The sequence below is a fragment of the Fopius arisanus genome, unplaced genomic scaffold (assembly GCF_000806365.1).
Source record: "Fopius arisanus strain USDA-PBARC FA_bdor unplaced genomic scaffold, ASM80636v1 scaffold00003, whole genome shotgun sequence".
Lineage (NCBI taxonomy): Eukaryota > Metazoa > Arthropoda > Insecta > Hymenoptera > Braconidae > Fopius > Fopius arisanus.
The window spans coordinates 797,643-815,372 of NW_011887742.1; the positions used below are offsets into that span (position 1 = coordinate 797,643).

At 36.7% G+C, this 17,730-nt stretch overlaps 1 protein-coding gene across 2 annotated transcripts in view; it reads right to left on the reverse strand.

Moving 5' to 3' along the window:
* PH4alphaEFB (prolyl 4-hydroxylase subunit alpha-1) overlaps positions 1–3,647 on the reverse strand; it is a 97,353-nt gene extending 93,706 nt beyond the window's left edge. The window contains exon 1 of one of the 2 annotated variants that reach the window (XM_011308535.1): positions 3,564–3,647. The gene's annotated coding sequence lies outside the window, so the exon portion shown is untranslated. The remainder of the gene's footprint in view (positions 1–3,563) is intronic. The other variant, XM_011308544.1, reaches the window with a different exon arrangement.
* Positions 3,648–17,730: the final 14,083 nt, after the last annotated feature.

A 17,730-nucleotide genomic window follows, 5' to 3' on the forward strand; every position in this document is an offset into this window, starting at 1 on the left:
TGTCGCACGCGCGTCAAACCATATGAAACGCGAGGGCGTTAATATGAGAGGTACCACGGGTGGTCCCAATTTCTGTGATTCCCTATGTTACGCCATCCCGCGGCACAAAGCCCTGGAATGTCCTTGTAAACGCATCCAGGATTCTATCGCCGCGCTCTGGAGTACCTAGGCCACTTCTCACGCCTCCACGAACATCGAGGATTGGGGAGACCCTACGAAACTTTACCATCTGAATGGTAGTTTCAGAGGGCACAACTTCCCATGGATCACCATTTGCCTACGCAAGGAATTGACTTTATGATCCCGTAATTTTCTTGAGAATTATACCGAGTTCCACCATCCGGGTACTTGACTTTGTTTGATGTTGGAGGATGATATTTTGAAATACGAGGGAAATTGTCGTTTCCAGAGCAAAACACCTAGAGAAGCACTGTCTCCAATTAAGACACAATGATACCGTCAATTAAGACACTTTCGTCACGTTTTTATGACTCTTTGGGATAAAAAACACCGAGATAAATTCGTTATCCGAATTTTTCCCTCAGGCAATTTTGGCGATAATCTGTCGAAACTCTATGAAAAAATTTTACAACTCATTATGGAATCCGTTCATTTTTTTATGATGAAAAATCCTAGATAAAAATGTCAACAAGATTTACCGCGATGCAATAAATTTTTACAGTGAACATGCAATATTGAGAATTGAGTTGCAACGGTTGCTGAAGATTGAAGAAATCTGGAAGAGCGACAAAACCCCTCAAAAATCCTCCATATGCAGCAGATCAATCAATATACTTCCGATTGATGCCGATATAATTCCGATATAACTCCTATATAAGCTCCCAATAACTGGTTGGATGTAATATCCTCAATTGAATCGTGAAATTCCGGTTTTGTGTACCGATATTCCGGAAATTTCGGTTCAATGTACCAGTACCCTACGACATTGAAAATCCAAATGCAATAGGTGGTGGAAATTGAAAAAATTCCCGAAACTACATTCCCGCGAACAAAAATAAATGAGCAATTACTTCCGAATGGTCGTTTGTCATCTTCAAAACCGGCAATTAACCAAAATCATGTGAAATATTTCAGCAATATATAGCATCGATGCTCTCATGTTAAACTCTAATCAAAATCAATTAAAGTAGAACGTCCTGCGAGAGATTTCAATTACACCGGTAATTATTATTATTTCCATCTTCGAACTTGTTAAAAAAACAAATGATTAAAACCACCCTTCAAGTATTCCACACAACTTTTTTTTCACTTATCATAAAAAAAAGATTTAAAAAAACGTAAAAATCGAGAAAATCAATAAATAAATAGAATTTCAATTAATATATAATATTAATATTTTTTCATTGATCAAGTTTCAATGATTACAATACTTCCATTCGGAATAAATAAAAGCGACGAAACTCCACGAAAATCCTCAATATATCGGATAAATGAATATAATTCCGTTTGATATAACGTCCCAAGAATTCGGATACGTGTGGTATCTTGATTTCAACCGGGCAATTCGCCGTACCGGCACACATACAAAATACATAGGTATTTACACAACCAACGTAAAAGACGAGAAGCGTTTCTCGCGCTTTGGGTGCTGCTACGTGACTCGCAGAGATAGACACTATAGCCGTGGAACGCACGCGTGTTTCGAATGAAATTTGCCAGTGTTGTATAGTTTTCCCTCCATTCCTATGCCATCCCACCGCCCCCTAGTCACCCCCCCCCCTCGCCACCCCAACCATCTCACCGCTCTTATTTATTTTTTTATGTTTGCACCGGTGAAAAACTTTTCATTCGCGTCGCGATGCCGATCGTCCGTGACTGGACAGCAAGCTGAATCGCTGGTACATGAAAGAAAGAGGAGAAGAGCCGAAAAAAAAAAATAGAATAAAAAAAGCCGAAACGGGGTACACCGTTGAAAAGAGAAGGGGAGGAGGAAAAAATGTCGTGGCACACGAAAAGTAAGGGAATTTCATTCGATTCTATCCCGGCACCTCGAACTCTCCCCGGCGAACGATCGAATCCACGTGACCGGCTTCCACAAGCGAGGACTTACTTGTCTCTGTCTCATTCGTCTTTCAATTTCTTTTTGATTTTTTTTTTTGTGTTTTTCTTTTTGTTCTACTGAATCCACACAAACAGCTGGGAAAAATTTATGAAGCTAGTAGGAGTAACGAATTTAGCACGGAAAATACGATCATTGGGGGGTAGTACATGGGTTTGGTGTCTCGGGGTGTTCATTTGGAGCTGTCGGCACATTGCGATCAATAGATATTGCCGTGATATAGTTTTCTGATGATCGGCCCAGGAAGAATGGGGAAAAATTTAAAGGTCCGCACTGAGAACTACATTTTGTTGAAGAGTCAATATAAAATCGAAATTGTCCGTTAATCACCGGTTGATTTGCAGACATTTATGTTCTGGATGATGTGTGAGAAACGGAAAAATAAATAAAATAAAAATTTTCGTTGCTACCCCTGAAACCTGTCCTACGATCTGCTCTTCGCATTCAAGGAGAAATTCCTGTGATATTTATCATGGGTTGAGGGAAAATTTTAATGCCGCATGACTCAGTGAGAAATGTGAAAATGAAAATTGCGCAATTTCGGTGTTCAATTGTGGATATTGTAGAGACTTCCAGAGGTGTGACGCAACGTCTCGGGAGGTTTTAAATATTCAATGTGACTTGTTGAAGAGAACAAGCATAAGTAAATTGAGGGACAAGGGGCTCAGGGGGTTGATACACGAGTTTGAATTCCAAACAGTCTAAATGCCTGAGTGTTATGAATTCATTCAATTTGTCCAGACCCTTTTTTTATTCTAGACAGTGTTTATGCAATATGAGGCAACTCCTCGTTACGTTCCAATTATCCTTTACTAATTGCGAAAGAAGATTTTATATACTGCGAAAAGAAATTATTCCCGCCATTCCTATTGAGTCACTCGAGGCAGATGATCATGATCAATGATCAATTAATATCAACATGGAAATTTTTTTACTGGAAGAAATAGATTATTTCATGTCAGAAACCGAGAAAATCACTGGAAATACCAAAAGCTTCAATGAATCAGAGACTGTTTTAGTGAATGAATAGAGCGTTTAAGCAAAGGAACGCTTTCAGTGATTAACAGACTATACCATTGCTGATTCTCAATCGCTTTGAGACTGAAGGGAGGAATATCTTTAACTTTACCAACTTCCCTTTGTCTTTCAAGGATTATGATCTAACTTCGATGAGAGACATAAAATCTTTGAATCCTTTGATGAAGTAACTTTAATATTACCCCAAAAACCACCGATTCATCGTTTGAAACGTACCATAAATTGGCCAAAAATATTTGTGGTGAATTTCACCCCATGCAATCATTAAGATGCAATTATTGCAAGGAAATAGGTATTTATCCGAGAGCGTTAAACCGCGAATGGATGTAATAGTAGATTTATGGGGACTTGTCTGCAAATTCAATGATGATGTCTCCATTCTAATGAGACTCATTACCATTCCTTGGACATAAAACACTCAAGAATGAATAAGTCAATGACTTACCTCGTATTATTATGGTAAATCGTGTCCCCGAATACGTTGATTCTCTTTTCAGTAGATTCAGGAGACAGAAACTCGTTGTCAGGGTTCGGCAAAATCGCCCTTTCGCGGTAGCATCGAGGCCAATTCGTATTGAAGACTCTGTGGTATTTCGAGAAGAAAAGCGTGATAGTCGTGCCGCAAACGACGCTTTATAACACGTAAAGAGAGATCCCGCAGAGTGTAGATTGGCAGAGTGATATTCACTTCGATCCGCTCGATTCTTTGTGGTAGTTCATGACGGGGCATGTCAAGATATCGAGCGAACCAAGGCTGCGGGAGAAATACGTTTTTCCCATCCACCACGAACCTGCAATGAATAGATTGTATTATTAATATTTTATCTCCATAATGGCCGACTTTGGTAGCTCAGTGGCTAGGTGCAAGCCTAGTGGTCTGAAAGTCGTAGGTTCGATATCCCATTGAATCGAATTTTTAAACAGACACCGATGAACGCGAGGAAGTGGGGGAAGTTGCTAATAGAGCAACCGCCTGTACCGACATGGTTTTGCCTGTGGTTTCCCATGTCACTACTATGTTCTATAGGAGAGTGAATACGGTGCAGTGTAGGATCTACAGCCGCATGCATAGAGTGGGATAGGGCCAATTAGCCAAAAAGGGGGGCAGAAAGTGCCGAAATGTAAGAGAAAAATGTATATAGCTCCATAATGGAATAAACGTTCAGTGCACTTTGGCCTTTGACATAATCGAATGTCCTAATTACAGTTACATTATTGATACTAACGAATAACTAGTTACAGAAGTTATTTGGCTTATTTCATCACCTTTTCAAAAATTGGGTGTAACAGCTTTGGGAGCTTATTGGAAAATATTCTTAAAATATTAATAAAATGTAAAATATGGAATTTTCAAGTCAGAATTGGAGGAAAAGATGATTTAATATTTGAATATTATAAGAATGATAAAATGTGAAATGTAAATAATTAATTATTATTTTCGACTGTTATAATTTTATCACTGGAAGAATATGAATTTTTAATCCACAAGTACTTGCTACTCCGGATTTTCTAATTTGAGAAATTTATATTCAAGCAGACGAAATCGTTGTAAATCTTATACAATATGATAATTTAATTGCATTTATGTAGTATTTCCATTCTCAAAATTGTAATTTCAGAAAAAAAAATCTATTGATCCATTCTCATTCTCTACCGATCAGGAGATAAAAAAATAATTCCAGTGATTATCCCTGCACTTCAGGATTGAAATTCAATAAAAAAATTACGTCCATAGATTAGACGAGTATTCATGAATATGCGAATTTACTTTTCTGCAAAGTTATCTACAATTGAGATAAAAAATTCACCTGTCTCTGGTGTCTTTCTCGACAAAAATCCAGGGATGACTAGCAAAAGTGTTGATATCGAGTCGATCCCCAGGATTTAATATGCCATACCGCACAGCAAGTCCCTCATAATCAATCCAGAGTACCTCAACATCATGAGCGGTTGTATTGATGAATCTCACAAATGAACTATGAAGATGGTCGATGGATCTCAGTATCTGGGGCGCATCATTTGTACCCATTTTATGAACATCGCTCAGCCGTGTAGAAAGTAACAAGGAAGGCTTTGTTACGCTTCATTCGAGAATATCGGCGATGAATTCCTCCAGAGCTAGTTGATACTTCAATTCCCTGTAACAAAAAGAGGAGTCTCCTTCAATAAGATGAAAAAAAAATACATTCATCCGATTCTCAGCAAAATACACGACTACCTCGTGAATTAATCCAAATTCCATCCCTCACAAAATAAAATCATGAAACGAATCCCCTTGGAATGACAATGCCCATGGAATAAAAAAAAATCCATATCAACAGTAATGCGCAGTGTTGAATTACAAAAATAAAATCCTTTTACCTCGCTGTGGGCGAATGGATGGATGGCACTGTATACACCGAGACGATTGCAATAATCGCGCAACAGCGGTTCCACCACTGCGTTTTCCGGTGTTGGGGAAAAAAAAAATAATAAAAGAATTTCGGTAACTCGTTGTATTCGCCACGCTGGGGCTTTCATTACTAAAATTACACTTGGATATAATGGGCGCAGGGGAGTGGAATTCAGTGCAGAGAAGGCGAGTTTTCCCAGTATGGAAACTACACTCGAAAACCGAGGGATAAATAGAGGCGATAAGGTATATTCCATCATTTTTGGAGGTAATACGAAAGGGACTAAAGCTCGATGGATATCTGGGATATCCATTCCCTTTTTATTTTAATATTTTCAATATAGTGAGATATTTTGAATCTTTAGGTATGCTTTTGGGAAATTAAAATTGAAATTTTGTTGATATAATTATGCATTTATTCATTTTTATTATTACGTCCTTCTTCTCGTAATTTTCATTGAATTTTTCGGTCAATAGACGGAATTTCGAGATACCGGGAGAAAAAATTCTACTAAGTCAATCAATTATTTAATTGATTAAAAACTTCCGCTGAGGAAGTTCTCTCGGTATAAATAAATGCATAAAAAATTTTATCTTGAAATATGTGGATTTTCATAAAATACTGTAATTTCTCAAATTTGAAATAAATTGGTCATTGATAAAGACATTCTTCTAAATTTTCATAATAAATTTTAGTTTGGTGATCTTATATGATCCCAGGAGACCTGAAAGTTTCTCGGATACTCCACCCATTAACTATTTAAAAATGTTGACATTTACGGAGTAAAAAATGAGCATAAAATGTTAAGATAAAGGGGAAAACCAACAATTTCACGACGATTCTGCCTCGATAGACAATTATGAAAACCCATGATTTATTATTACGTGAATGAATAATCGGATAGAAAGTTGAATCAAAGTTGATAGAATCTGAATTTTCTAATGGACTTTATCCCATGGAATGGAGGACGAGCAATCGATGTCGTTCCTCTTGTGCTGCGTGACGTTGAATTCGTACAGTTAAGGGAAAAGGACATACGACACCTGCCGACTGAGATAGAAAGCCCAAGCGTCGTAATTCGTGCTGTAATCATTAGTTTACCGGGTACGATCTTTTATTTTCGCTCCCATCCGCTAGAAGTAAATTACTGACGAAGGAAATGCATAACAGTTTGTCTTCCAGCAAAGTCCCATGAAGTGGTTCGACCGTTCGCGAATAGAGGGGAGAAATCAGGTGACATTAAAACGATTGAGAATTTTTAGATTAATGAGAACTCACTTTTAAAATCCAATTGACAACAACCGAAGGCTTTTCCAGATACACTGCATTTTTTACCAAAACTAAGTCCCAGTTGTATAATAGATATATGCCGAATAATTATTGAATAAATAATTATTGATGCTTTAATCGAATCTCGATGCTCGAATTTTCAATATTTGTACGTTTTTATTGACCTGAATTTGAAACTGACTGAGAATTGAGAATTACCAGAATATTCAAGAAATTAAATGATTCGTCAATGAAAAATCGGTAAAAATTTCTATTTGATGAATTTATAGATTACAAGGCATCACCCTTCATTTTTTTTTTCATTCACAACTATTTCTAGTAGAAGAAAAATATCTTGAAGCACTGGTAGAAATCTCTTCAAATACTATCGAAAAATAATCCCGTCAGTAATACCGATGGAAATAACAGCGAATTCGATTTCGAACAATCATTGCGAAAATCCAAGCTTTATGTAGGATTCCAGGCAATTTATGAGTTTTTGGTGGAAGTGATATGGAAATTTGAAAATTTCGAGGGAATTTTCCGCGCAACATGAATATTCAGAAATAAATTTGCAGGAGCAGAAAATTAATTCATGATATTTTCGAGTTCACTGAATATTCAAGTTTATTGGTTGAAAAACCGTCAATTGACATGAAATAATTGAACTCAATTCGATTTTTCCGCTAATTTTGTTCATGATTATTCCCTCACATATGCAATTCATGTGAGATTTGATTCATATATAATTTCTTAATCACATTTACTTCATTCTACCTATTTTCATCTTTTAGACGATAGCATGATTTTCAAAACCGGAAAGAAGTATTTAAAAAAAATGTTGTTGTCACTGCGGCCCCCGGGCCGCATCTAGGATTTTTCGACAAAGAAAGTGGTTTTTTTCCAAAATTGAATTTCCCCGGTTTATACGATAATAAAATCCTCAAAGACGAAAGGTTTTTCGCTGTCGCAATACCAAAACTCAGATCAACAAGTCTAAACTCAATTTCCAAAGGTCTAAATTTGAAATGATCGATGCGAAGCCAAAATCTGATTCATCTGGACGCATCAGCGAAGGCAAAACTGTTCCTCCGGATTTGTCGATGCAATCCACAGATATTGATCTTGAAAATAGGTAATCCAATGAAGATTTGAAAACACAGAGTCATGTACTTGCGAGCTGAATGCTGAACTGAATGGCCCTTTACCCTGGGGGAAATCAGTATGTACATGGCAATAAACATGGATATTACACGAGTAGAATCGGGCATTGGTGGAATACCATTGAGAACGAGTAAAACGAAGGTGTCCGAGCACATTGAAAAAGGTGATTGCACTGTAGCACCGGCTAAATGCACCATAGAATGTGCCGGCCAATAAGAAAATCCACTGCTCGGTACGTAATATCTCCGCTATTTGCATGCCATTAACTTGTTTTCCCTACCCACCCCCCTTTCATTCTCATGTCATTCCACTCCGCTTTCATAACCGCTCCTTGGACCGTCACAATGTGCCGACGATGATGGCTGAATATCGAGAAGATAAATTGATGAAAATCAACCACTGGTATCAGTGAAGTAGCCGGAGGCGAACAGACAGCCCGGTATATCGGCGGTGAAGAGCGATTAATCCCCTAATTAGAACGCCTCCAGTATCTTCGATACATGTTTATGAACAGAATAGATCCATTGTACAGCCAAGTTCATGACTTTGGGGGTGGAAAATTTAACGGTAAACCATGTACATTGCAACGGTGGTACGCAAGTTCGCTTGTTTGGCCCATTGGAGATGGATAGAATTTAACGTCAATGGCCAGCTTTCCCTTTGTCCAGTTGAATTACGATCCAGAACCCAGATGGTGGGGATGTTCAACGTGGTACAAGGCTATCTCAGTTTGGCAATAAATTCTTGGAATGAATATTCAGAGAGAACATCTCAAAGCTTGCTCTGTCCCGGTGTCTTGACCAACTATTCAACATTTCTAGGATTCCCAGGTGCAAAAACGAGATTCAAGAAAACTGCTTTCTCAATTCTGGACGTTTTCTTGGGATTGGAAACAAAAGTCCGACAGCAAGGAAAGGAAGTCTTTCAATCAAGTATATTTTATACTTGAAAAAGCTGAAGTATATTGTTTTTTTGTGACGATCCACGACGTATCAATTTTTATCCAACAACCCAGCAAGTAATGGCACTTTACTTACACAGGAGTTTATGAGCTGAGCTCTCCGAATTTTCACGATATACCTCATCGCAAGGACATCCGCAACTCAAAGCCCTTCCTGCTCGTCCATCCGTCAATCTTGTCAAACGTTCCATCTAATATGGCTGCAGGTGGTCTGAAGTACTTCCAATTCCTCCGCTTATCTCAAAACGTCACCAAATCGTCGGCAAATTACATCGATACGATTAGGGCTCAGTTGAAGCAACTAAAATGGACTTGGATCAAGGACACTCGAGTTTGAGTGAATACCTCGAGTTTCTTCACGGTACGGTGAATATTCCTTTGAGGTATCACTAAAGATCGATACTCGTACTAAATGCTCGCATTATTTCTCTCAAAACACTCCAAGACTCTGTACCAACAGACGATTTCCCACGCAATGTCAAAATTTAACAGAGAAATTCAGGACTTCTCGAGAAAATTCCTCTGAATTCCGCAAATAGAATGAAAATTCTTCGGAATTTTTACGCTGTCAATTTGAAGAATATAAAACTATCCAATTCTTCGTGCGATCTACCTAATAGAGTGAAAACCTGAATCAAATCTTACGAGAACTTTTAAGAATTCTGAAGAAACCCTAATGGGATCTCCTAAAGATTGAGTCCTTGAAGAAATAATAATAATGGAATTTTCAAAAAAGGTATTTTCTTTTTGTATTATTAGAAAAGTCATAAGCTTCTCACAAAAGCGTCAATGAAGAAGATTGCCTTTTATTCGGGATCGATAGATCGGTGATTAGCGAAAGAGACGAAGAGGTGTATCCCTAATTTCATCAACAAAAACAACATCTTTGATGAACCGACGAGGAACTTACGAACTCGATTCCTTACGTTGACTGAAGAACCTTTCGTTGAATTTTACATTCCCAACTCGTGCTTTCAAACTCACTAATTGGCTCAGCTGAACTTTGAAGCAGCTTTCGAACAGTAGAACGTTCCAGCGGGTTTGACAGTAGTTTCGAATGGATTATCTCTTTCAGAAAGGAACATGAAATCATATCGAACATTAAATGATGTATCCTAGTTACCGATTCTATATGAAACCTTGACTGTTTGAAATTTTCAGCTAGAGTTCTCATGGAGAATTTACCATGTAGAGAGAAAACTATTACGGTCACGCGGAATTCTAGTTTGGAAATTAAATTAAATTAATACAATGAGATTGGATTGGAATGGGCTCATTTGAGGGAGAATAATTTAAACTGAAGTAATAATTCATAACTCATACGCCAGAGTACATCGGTTATATAAATCAAATAGATAAGTTTATGTTGAGAGTTTTTATAGGAATGAAAAATATTTTTTCATTCAAATTAAGGAAGTTATATGCGTTTGAATTTTTGATGGATGACAAATTCAGAGAAATTATTGCTTGAACATTCAACATTTTGAGTTTTGCAATAACAGATGTTTCTTTTCACTTGAAACAGATCCTTTTTCAATTTGACTGCAACGCCAAATTCACTCGAAATACATTATTAGAGAAATACCAATATTTCATAGTTCTCATAATGTTTTCCAAAAAGTTCAGAAAATGAAAATGTGTGGACAAGAAAAAGAGTTGAATAAACCTCACGCGTATTTTTCATAATTTCGGAGTGAAATAGGATTGAGGTAAATTTTCCAGAATTATAACGGAATTTTTTCGAAATTACAATACCGCCATTTGATTTTTTTTACCCACGAAATATTCCTGAGAGTGTAATTTTTATTGAAAATTTTAGTGAGTGTGGATATTGGAGCTGACAAGCTTGGCGAATGTTGTGCTTATCAGTGGGTGGACTATCGCGACTATGATGTGGCTCGACCCTTTGATAGGGGCCGCAGTAAAATCAGTCTGCCAGACATTGAAATAAGACGAGCCCCGACTACATCCATACAGTTTCCCCCAGTCGACGCTTCAACAAGCATAAAGTATACATACAGTTGTGTCAGTCAGACTCAAGTCGTTCACCCGGCAAAGACCCCGCTCAGACATTCGTATGTATGAAAGAGGACGGGACCCGTCACCGAGGTATGAACCCAGTGCCAAAGAGTTGAACCCCCCCAGGAGGTTGGAATACGAGACAAAAGGAGTGTACACGCACAGAGAAATCAAAGGGACACAGACCGTAGTACCGGATGTTGGGCTACTGCGGATGCAGGAAGAACCGAGGCAAGGAACCAGTCAGAGGGGGCATGAGCAACTCAAGTTAATCTACGACAAAGCACCCCTACCACATGGATCTACTTCCACTACATACAACCTCCCTATTTCTGGCTTGGCCACCTCCTTCTACTCCACCTTTAAAACCTCCTATTTCTCATTCCCTCCGGGCAAACCTTTCGTCTTCAGCTTTATACCCAACATGTCACCGAGAAATCGTTGACTTTTACTACTGCTTTACCATCTTACGCTGTTGAAATATTTCAAACTTGGAAAAGTCAATAAAAAGCTTGAAATTTTTAACTGCCACAGTCACGTGAAAGTTCTGTAGAATTTTTCATTGACGGAACGGTTACCCTTTTGACATAATTCTGGTAATTCTCTGTGTTCAGACTCGTATAGCTCATATATGAAAAAATGTGGAAATGTTGAAAATTCAGGGCACGATTTATCTGGTTTTTCAGGCTATTAAAAATGTAAGTGGATTCCATTTTGAAGTTTCAGGGAGAATTTGAACTTGAACCCAATTATTTGGAATTTTCTGATCCGATTCAAGATTGAATTTTCAAGAATTTAATGATGCTTTTTTTTCATTGAAATTGAATTCAAACTCATATAATTGAATATTGAAGTTGTACCCAATATGCCACCGAGAAGCCGTTGACTTTTACTACTGCCCGATCATTTTGCTCTATTAAAAATTTTCAAGATCTAAAAGTAAATTTTAAAAATGAAAATTTTCAACCGCGAATTCCTCACTGACGAATCAGTTAAATTCCCGAATATTCCGGTAATTCTCAATTGTCAATTTCTCAAAATATTGAAAATTCAGACGATAATTTCCCTGAATTTTCAATCCACTGAAAATGTAATCGGATTTTTCCAAACTGCAACCAATAACCGAAGTAGAATTTTTTCATTATTTCTGGCAAATTCTTGAGTGAGAGAAATGGAAATCGTACCGTTATAATTACATGGCGGATTCGGTCTGGTAATTATAACTGCCCGACGCACAGGTGCACGAGAATTAAATATTACCGCACGGAAATGATATGTATACGGTCTCTGGACGAGAATAGTCTCGTTGTGGATATATGATTGCGAGATAGGCTTGAATTCTCATGAGTCCCGGTAGGATCTGGGGGTGTGGATGAGAATTGGTGGAGCGAGGAAGACCACAGGAAGAGCAGCACGTGCCACTGGGGAACGTCGGGCTCCGTCAACGACGTTGTTATACTGGTGACATTGCCACTGGGTTGTATACATTGAAAGTAACCCGGAGATTGCGCGTTTACTATGCTACTACATTTCTCCACCTCGTAATATCCAACGATCCCTCGTTTGGATTTAATTGAAGAAATTAATTAATGTATAGTTGGTGGAAACTCCAGGGGTAAGTGCTCGGTACTCTTAATATTTAGTTCAACTGCTCGATGTGGCTGTGCTAAATGGCAATATAATTAAAAGCACATTCACTTCAACTTTTGTATTACTCTTTGTGCAAATAATCTCATGATTCTGAAGAGTCAGGGTAAAAGTATTCTGGTCTAATGAAAAACTCGAGATGCTCGTTAAGAGGAAAATACAGTGCGTCAGGACTTTTCAAGTTTATATTAGAGCTTAACATTATGTTTGGGCGTTTTTATAGAAATTCTCAGCGAGTGGTGAGAAAAAAAAATCGCTATTCAACTGTAGAAGAATTATTACCCTATACTTTTCTGGTAGAGTAGAGATTTCTTTGGCATAATGGGTGGGATTCTCAGGGAGAATGGACTGGAAAAGAGTCCAGAGGACAATAGAAAAGAGTAATATTAACTTTGAATTTCGACAAGACCACAAAGTTGTCAATTACGTTTCAGAAATCAGTCATCAAGCTTGAATAAACTTTAAATATAAAACAAATATCCAAAAAAATATTTTTTTTTTACAGAGGATTCACGGACAAAAAAAGAAAATTATCCCAAACGTTATGATCATAATTACAATTACAACAACTTCCTCCCATTGAATAAGAAATTGAATCATCCGAATATTTTTATTCATACCCCGAAGAAAGACCCTAAAGAAGATCAGAAAATGAATCGAAATGAAATCCTAGATTCAGTAGTATTATGATTTAAAAATTGTCAATTAAATGGCAATTGAAAGCCTAACTACCGTTTTGTTGATACCACGTGATATCAACAATCATGGCGCAACGACATTGGCTCCCTTGACGAAGACTTAGAGAATTGGTTCCATCAATCATCACAATTCCAAAAGCTATCCCTCAAATAAACGCTCGTCAATAACGCTAATTGCTGCCTCAGCGCAACTCACCAGGTATATATGTATTCGTAAAATATAATGAATCGTACATGCATATAGGTAACGATGAAGCACCATACCGTTGACGGGTTGCACCATTGGCACCACACTAACGATAATGGCGAACTGGGTTGGATAACGGAAAATCGGTGGACAAAGTATAACACTGGCTCACGGAAACGGTACACATCTCTGCGGCTGACCATAAACCCCCCAACCGTAACTCAATTAATCCAGATTGATCCGACGATCCGTTGACCACTTCCGAGGCACCAGCAACATACACAAAATATGACATTTCCACGATTAAAAATAAAAACCTAACTAGACATCTCCAACAGCCGCAATATCATAAAATGCAGACAAAAAAAAAATATGCGCCAATCAAAAATTGAATTGAATTAACGAAAAATAATAATACATATAGACTGATGATAGACTATCTGTTGATATTTTTTGGTTGTTCCCAATATTCAATTTTCAATGCAATATCGATAAGAAATTGATCTTCTTGTCGGGTAAAAAAAAAATTGTAATCGGAATATTTGTTTTCAAATTTTGAATAAATTTCTGGAAAACTTTTCAGAAATTTTGTTTTTTCAAACGAAAAAAAATCGCGACACAAAACAATTGTAATTTTGGGAAATGTTTTGAAAAATATTTCAAAAGCTTTCTCAAATGAAAATTGTTTTGTTTTCCGATTTTTTTTTTGTTTCATAAAAAAAAATTTCTGAAAAGTTCTCCAGATATTTTTTAAAAATTTGGAAAAAATATTCCGACTACAATTTTTCTTTCACCCGGGTTACGACTCCATCTGCTATGAATAAGACCCAAAATTGAGGCCCAAAAGGATCCTAATTAATTAATGCATTCTGTGAAATAATTAATTTACAGATAAGCAAATCGAGGGGTTATTGAAGGAAATACTGAAATTGAAAAACCAAATTCTAAAAACTATTGAATCATTAAAGTCATCTACGGCATTGAAAATCGAATATACTAATTTGAAGTATAACGTATATTCGAGTCAACTATGTACTCGCACGCAAGTGAAGGAGAGGTACTTTTCACACTAGTATCGATGACATAACACGCTGAGAATATTACAGTATTTTCAGAATATTACGTTCGGGTGAAACTCCGGGGTAACAAGAGCTGTCGATACCAGTTACCCGTTTTATTCCTTTCAACCGTCGAGATGACAAGAAACGAAACCAACGAGCTAATAACAAAGCCTCCCTCACATAACGAACGGTCTCACCACTCACGACATTTTCTACTGCCACCGGAAAGAGACCCTGTTGGTGTTAAAATAGATGTGCCATTGCCCGTTGTCGTGATTTTTTTTTACAGTGCGTTAATTGTCAGATTAACGTTAAGAATAGAGTGTAATGAGGGATCTTATGCCATGACTGTAGAGTACTTTCTTAAAATAATCCTCAACCACGTAAAGAATAGCCTGAAGGGAAGTATATTAATCACCGGAAAGCTTCTTCATTTCAACGGCGATATTGAAAAAATACCTTGTTGGAAATTTCGTGAAATGTCAGTCACTATCATTTTGAATTTTAATTTTCCATCATCTAAATTTGAAGAAAGCTTTAATTAAAGAGCTTTACTAAATTTCTCTTTCGCTTAGAAATTCACGATTAGAAATAAATTTTCTTCTCATGTTGAACAATTATGCATTTTGCAATAGGAACTTGAATTGCTTCACTCACCATGAAAGTTAAATTGAAAAATTGAAAATTATTGTCTGATTTGTCAATATGTTGAGAGGTTTTCAGTGAGAATCACTGGAATCCTCCAAAAATTGAATGATTGGGAAATTCAAAAATCTCGATATTTTCTCCCGCTTTTTCGTTATTGAAATGTTTTTTTTTTTAATATCAAGTGAAATTTTCCAATAGTGAACCCTCAATGAAAAATATAAATTCCGCATTTCAGTAAATTTTCGTTACTTAGTCCTCGAGTTCTGATTGATAAATAGCGTATTTTGAAATCATGCGCGGTATGTTGGTATTATCGTACGCCTTCAGCAGTTCATAAAGATTATTTAACGACCACGTCCCGGCGCATCATTGCTTCCTAGTGGAAAGCCTCCGACGAAAAATTCCGACCATAAATTCTCTCCATGCAATCGAGCTAATCGAACTTGTCAGCAGACTTGATCCTATCGACTGCATTTGCATGATTTTTTTTTTGCCGTTGATTGTAATAAATCCATGAGCATGAAAATAACTCTTCTATAGAAATACATATTTCTCTCGTCACAGATATTGAAATAAATGTGCGCATTTCAACCATTTTTCAGTTTCGAGCACTCTCCACTGTTGTTTACTATTTTACCCTCCATATTGACACGGAAATTCGAAACAAAAATAAAAGCCAAATTCAGCGTTTCACCAATTGAAAAACTGATACCAGCGGAGCAGTATTGTTCCTGTCTATTCAACACAGCATCCAATTTAGCAAATGGCCTAGAACCATCCAACCTACGATACTATGTTATTCGCCAAATGTATGAAAATTGATTAATAGCGAAGTTACTAGTCGAAATATCATAGAACAGAGTAGATACGAAAGGGATATACTTCCACAAATTGGTATAATTTCGTTGAACTTTCAACACCGATGAGAAGTTTCATGAACTCTTCGGTATTCAATTTAATTACAATCAACAAGACTGAGAATCCAATGCAATGGTACCCCTCAATTGAAGGAATTTGCTTTCTTTCTTCGGTCAGTTCTCAAATTAAATAATTATCCCATAGCAATTTAAATCGCTATTCCGCAAAATGTTTTTTACAGAAAACAGTTCATGTGGTAAATAATGACTATTTTTAACCCAATCGTCTCGACTTTTTCATGAAACTCGAATTTTTATTCTATTAGATAGCTATCCGCCCCCACAATCGATTATTTAACTACTCATTCCTCAAACATGTTAAACATTGAAAATTATTCCGCCATGAAAAAGATATTACGTTGGACTTTCGAAATAAATCGATGCTTTTGTTCAGAGAAGAATAAATTGTAAAGTGTAAAATGTATGTCTTTTTTTACAGAACCTCAATCCAACAGTGTGCCAATGTATCTGTATTATATAATAATGAAAAATGATACTTGAAATTTCTATAGAATTGTTGATTAATAAATCCGTTAATTTCTGAAATATTCTGGTGATTCTCATAATCTATTTGAAATTTAATTATAAATTAATACAAAAAAAAACCAAATTCCTTGAATGTTTAAATCTTTAAAATTGTAATGTGAAATTGAGAGACCTTTTTTAATTAAAACTCGCTCATTTAAACTCGTATTTAAACTCATTCAATTAAACATTCAGATGATTTTATGACCGAAATTTCAAGATATTTTTAATAATGTATAATACTTTATTATGGATTTATATATGCATACATCTGAACGGAATAAATACCTATTTTTTTATAAATTGGGGAAATAAATTAAAACCCATTAACAAAATGATTTCCCCGCAGAAATAAAAAGGGCAATTCATCCCATCTTGTTTCCTCGGGTGGCAGTAATTACTTGGCCCTGCTGTAAATGCCCCCATATTAAAGTCAGCAAGTTTTGTTCACGCTTTCGTTAATCATCGATATTATCATGAAAGAGGAGAGGGTTGTAAAAACGAGTAAGAGAAAACTCATTGGGCACGCGGTGGATATAAATTCCGCAGGGGCAATCGCGAGTCGAAATCGCAATTAATTTAATATTCACCGTGGGATGTCCAAGTGGGGGAGAAAATGTGATTTATAGGAGTGACTGAGTGGGTCCACGCATTCGTCTGGCAGAAATTATTTCCCATGTAGTTATAGCCATTGGCTGATGACAATCGAGAGGAAAATTGATGCATTTATTTGAGTACTTGTGGGAAAATACGGACACGATAATTTTTTTTATTTTCAGTTACTGCGCGAGTAATACGAGTTAACAGTTATGTATTATTTACTGACATTTCTCCTCCTTTTGTACCCCATTTTCACATCATAGCCTACAGGCGGGCTAATTTTATCATCTACAGGAGTTGTAAAGTAATTAAAGGCATCCTTTGATCTTCAATTTTAACTCAACTTCATATTCCCATGCGGATGACTCCAGGAGATCAACTGAGAGCAGATTTATTTTACCAAGTGAATTTTGTTAATTATCCTGTTTTTAAGAATAAAGTTTCATGAATCATTGTTATTATCAGAAATTAAACCAGAAATAGTGGCGAGTATTCAGCAGTTTGGAAAAATTACAAATATTCG